The sequence below is a fragment of the Rana temporaria genome, chromosome 4 (assembly GCF_905171775.1).
Source record: "Rana temporaria chromosome 4, aRanTem1.1, whole genome shotgun sequence".
NCBI classification, from domain to species: domain Eukaryota; kingdom Metazoa; phylum Chordata; class Amphibia; order Anura; family Ranidae; genus Rana; species Rana temporaria.
In genome coordinates this window covers 51,546,156-51,551,351 of record NC_053492.1, presented here as the reverse complement: position 1 = coordinate 51,551,351, position 5,196 = coordinate 51,546,156, and the positions used below count along the sequence as shown (strand labels likewise).

Here is a 5,196-nt window from a genome sequence, read left to right as displayed (position 1 = left end):
AACCAGGGGAATTTTAATCCATCTATGGCCAACTTAGGCTACAGGAGTAGTCAATGAAACCTAGTCAATTAGGAAACTATATATCATATAAGCTGAATTATCCCTTTGTATGCTACTCTGTATTAAATACTATTAAAATAACTATTACAAAAAAAAAAACAAGCAAGCAAGCAAGCAAGCAAGCAAGCAAGCAAGCAAGCAAGCAAGCAAGCAAGCAAGCAAGCAAGCAAGCAATGTAGTATAAGGCACAGTGGCCAAGTGGTAAGGCGTTGGTCTCGTAAACCAAAGATCATGGGTTCAATCCCCATCTGTGCCTGAGGTCACCACATCCCTTAAATATTTATGCCAGGGTCTCAATATTTACCCATAAGCAATAACTGCTTGTTAAAAAGTTTAAAATATTCCAGAACGAAAATGTACAATTGGCTATAAAGAGTATAGTGCAGGGATATGCAATTAGCGGACCTCCAGCTGTTGCTGAACTACAAGTCCCATGAGGCATAGCAAGACTCTGACAGCCACAAGCATGACACCCAGAGGCAGAGGCATGATGGAACTTGTAGTTTTGCAACAGCTGGAGGTCCGCTAATTGCATATCCCAGGTATAGTGTGTCTTGAAACTCTGACCATGTATCAACAGGGGGGTAGATTCAGGTAGGGGCGCGCACTAACCCGGCGGCGCAGCTTATCGTCTCTACGCTACGCCGCCGTAAATTACAGGAGCAAGCGCTGTATTCACGAAGCACTTGCTCCGTAATTTGCGGCGGCGTAGCGTGAAAGGGGCCGGCGTAAGCGCTCGTAATTCAAATGATCCGGTAGGGGGGCGTGGATCATTTAAATTAGGCGCATTCCCGCGCCGAACGTACTGCGCATGCGCCGTCCCTAAAATTTTCCGACGTGCATTGCGGTAAATGACGTCGCAAGGACGTCATTGGTTTCCCCGTGAACGTAAATGGCGTCCAGCGCCATTCACGGACGGCTTACGCAAACGATGTAAAATTTTCAAATCGCGACGTGGGAACGACGTCCATACTTAACATTGGCTGCGCCTCCTAATAGCAGGAGCAGCCTTACGCCGAAAACGAGTTATGCAAACGACGTAAAAAACTACCGCCGGGTGCACGTACGTTTGTGAATCGGCGTAAGTATGTAATTTGCATACTCTACGCTGACAACTACGGAAGCGTCACCTAGCGGCCAGCGTGAGAATGCACCCTAAGATACGACGGCATAAGAGACTTATGCCAGTCGTATCTTAGGCTAATGTCGGCGTATCTAGCTTTCTGAATACATAAAATAGTTACGCCGGCGTAGCTTTGAATTTACGCGGCGTATCTATGGATACGCCGGCGTAAATCGTTCCTGAAAATACTCCAGGGTGTAGAGCAGGAGTCTAGCGACCCTCCAGCTGTTGCAAAACTACAAGTCCCATGGGGCATTGCAAGGCTGACAGTTACAAGCATGACTCCCACAGACAGAGGCATGATGGGTGTGTAGGTTCACAACAGCAGGAGGGCCGCCAGTTTGAGACCCCTGGTGTAGAGGTTTGTAGTTCCAACTATCATATAGGTACTGCTACCTCCCATTATATCCTGCCACTATAATACCTGTGTCCAGGCTAAGGCAGCTGAATCCTCATTCACATCAATCCAGAAAGACAGTCCGCACCACAGCAGTGGCGACTGGTGGGTTCTACCTTGGGGAGGTGGCAAACAAACAACACCCACCGACGGAGTGGCACAGCACCCCCTGACGGGCAGCCCGGCACCTACCCGCTTGCGTGGTGGGGCTGTGGTTTCCTCTCAGCAGCGACTCCAGTGTGTGCTCCTCCAGCTTTCTCCACCGTGTGTCTTCCGCCAAAGCACTAGACATCCAATAGGATCGCAATGACGATTTGGCCAATTGGGAAACCGGTATCACAGTCCTGCCTCCTGATTGGCGGGGAGGAACTTTAGTGTGATAATAGCAAAAATGTATTCGCTATGATCACAAAACTGGGTAGGCTCAGAGTGCAATGCTCTGCGCTCTGAGCTCACCCTATGTTGAAGCCTATTAGAGCCCCTGGCTCTAATCAGATGTTTAAAAAAAACACCCTGCCGCATTGGAATCCATGGTCCGGTGCCACTGATATGTATATCAGGGGGCAAGACGAATGGATAGGGGAGGTGGCACCCATGCGCCCTCTATGGACGGGCCGCTACTGCAATACGGTATATCTTCTGCAAACATGGGCTTTATTTAGTAAAAGCCACAAATGTTAATGTGTTACAGCCAGAAATGACCTTAATCATGACTCAATTATTGGCTGAAACGCTTTGACAAACCATTTCCCTTTAACCCGAAATCATTATAGTTTGTGTTTAGCAAATGAAGGGAGGAGTTGTTGTCTTGTACTGTATAAGGTGAATATTTCATTATACTCATTTGTGACCAAAAACTGATTATATATAGTAATAGGGGGAATTTACCGTCGTAAGAATGATGCTCGGAGGTGGGTAGGGAGTGGAATCAGAGAATGATGCTTGGAAGTGGGTAGGGAGTGGAATCAAAGAATGATGCTTGGAGGTGGGTAGGGAGTGGAACCAAAGAATGATTCTCGGAGGTGGGTAGGGAGTGGAATCAAAGAATGATGCTCGGAGGAGGGTAGGGAGTGGAATTAAAGAATGATGCTCGGAGGTGGGTAGGGAGTGGAACTAAAGAATGATGCTTGGAGGTGGGTAGGGAGTGGAACCAAAGAATGATGCTCGGAGGTGGGTAGGGAGTGGAACCAAAGAATGGTGCTTGGAAGTGGGTAGGGAGTGGAACCAAAGAATGGTGCTTGGAAGTGGGTAGGGAGTGGAACCAAGGAATGGTTCTCGGAGATGGGTAGGGAGTGGAACCAAAGATTGATGCTCGGAGGTGGAACCAAAGAATGGTGCTTGGAAGTGGGTAGGGGGTGGAACCAAGGAATGGTTCTCGGAGATGGGTAGGGAGTGGAACCAAAGAATGATGCTCGGAGGTGGAACCAAAGAATGGTGCTTGGAAGTGGGTAGGGGGTGGAATCAAAGAATGGTGCTTGGAAGTGGGTAGGGGGTGGAACCAAGGAATGGTTCTCAGAGATGGGTGGGGAGTGGAACCAAAGATTGATGCTCGGAGATGGAACCAAAGAATGGTGCTTGGAAGTGGGTAGGGGGTGGAACCAAGGAATGGTTCTCAGAGATGGGTGGGGGGGGGGGACACAACAGGTGACTCGGAAGTAGGGAGTTCCTGCACATATTCTCTGAGAAAAAAAGCTTTGTATATAATACACCCAGAAGTAGGATATATGGGCATTTTAAATTGGAGTCAGACATGAAGCTATATGAAGGGTGGAAGGGAGATTGAAATCTTTTATAATACTAAAAGCAGAGACTTTTTTTCCCCATGGATAAAATCATTTTAAATATAATGCACAATACTGGTAAATGTTTACTTTAAATATAATAGTAAGTGTGCTGCACTGTATTTCCTGATATGTAAACAAATAATACATTCTGTATGCAGGCCAACTAATCGGCTGACCGCTTAATCAATTATGAAAATAGTTGACAATTATTTTCATTATCGATTAGTTGTTTCAGCCCTAGACTTAATTCACTAGAATAGGAGTTTAATCAAACCTATGCAATTCACTTCTTAGCTATATGGCACATCAGCAATTACAAAACACTTGTTACAAAAAATATATTAGAAAGAATGAATACATTATCAGGTATAAATAATATTTCACTACCAATTACCAGGAACTACTACATTTAATTCTTTGCAGCTATTAATTATAATTGACTGCATATGCTGCCTTTTGAATGTATTAACCCATGTTCACCAATTGTCAAAATAATCCTCTTTATTGCCATCTAGTGGTGAAAATGGAATAGGTTCCCAATAGTGGATTTTTCAATATAATTTAACACCGCTCTATATTTCAATACCAAACATCAAAATCTTGGGCAACCCACATTTGCTTCGATGCATTCCACAGTGGAGGATGTTTTCTGATGCTCATTAGAACTGAAAATAATATCTTAAATAAGCTATGAAACGTATTCAACATTACAGAATGTCAAATGTGTGTCAGAAGTAAAAAAAATAACTTGTTGATTTCAGTTTCAGTCAAGTGCCATCAAGACCATTTCTCCTGATTATTAATATTATTATTTCGTTTTTTAAAGAGATGTCGCCCTGTAGTCTAAAGATCATACGTTCAAGCCCTGTTGATTCCTAAAGGTAACACTTCTTTCTTAAATGTGCTAATCACAGCTGCTAGTTTACCACTGAATATGAACAATACTGGAGGGACTATAAAAAAACAAACAAAAAAAAAAAAACATTGATTGTGCAGATGTTAAAAACATTTTCACAATCAGGGTGACAATTGCCATACTTCTTATGTGGGATTCCTATATCGTCAGTGCCATCTAGTGAACACAGTACCTTTTCTCCTGATTGAGGAATTTCTAGGAAACAAACGCATTATTGCCACTAGGTGGCACTGACAATATAGGAAACACACACAAAAGAGGAAATATGACACTTTGTGCCCTGATTTTGTGAATGTACAGGTATATCACATCTGTGCAATGAATGTATTATAGGTACACCACACACAAATCACATAAAACACAAGTTTAAAGTGGTTGTAAAGGCTTAAGGGTTTTACCTTAATGCATTCTGTGTGCTACAGCCCACCCAAATACTTACCTGAGCCCTATCTCGATCCAGCAATGTGCACGAGAGCAGCAGATTTCTTGGGTCTCTTCCTCCTTATTGGCTGAGACAGCAACGGCTCCCACTACTGTCAATTACAGCCAATGAGGAGAGTACATGGGTGGGTCTGAGCCTCCCTCTGTGTGTGAACGGACCCACAAAGCAGCGTCCTGGGAGAGAGCCTGCTCGGGTTCCCCACAGCAAGCTGCTTGCTATGGGGGCACTCGTCGGAATGGAGGGGCCCAGAGGGCCAGCAGGGGGGACCCAAGAAGGGGAGAATCTGGGCTGCTCTGTGCAAAATCATTGCACAGAGCAGGTAAGTACAACATGTTTGTTATTAAAAAGGCTGCCTTTCAATTCACTTTAAAAGCTTCCAAACGTTATGAAAGAATAAATAAGCTCATTGCCAGAGAAAAAAATCAGGAAGTCCTGACAACGTATGAACAGGGTTACATAGTTACATACCGTAGT

The 5,196-nt window shown here is 44.4% G+C and overlaps 1 non-coding gene across 1 annotated transcript; it reads left to right on the top strand.

Annotated features, from left to right (window-relative positions):
- Positions 1-244: 244 nt before the first annotated feature.
- On the top strand, positions 245-316 carry TRNAT-CGU. Its single transcript has one exon. It is a non-coding gene; the product is annotated as a tRNA-Thr (tRNA).
- Positions 317-5,196: the final 4,880 nt, after the last annotated feature.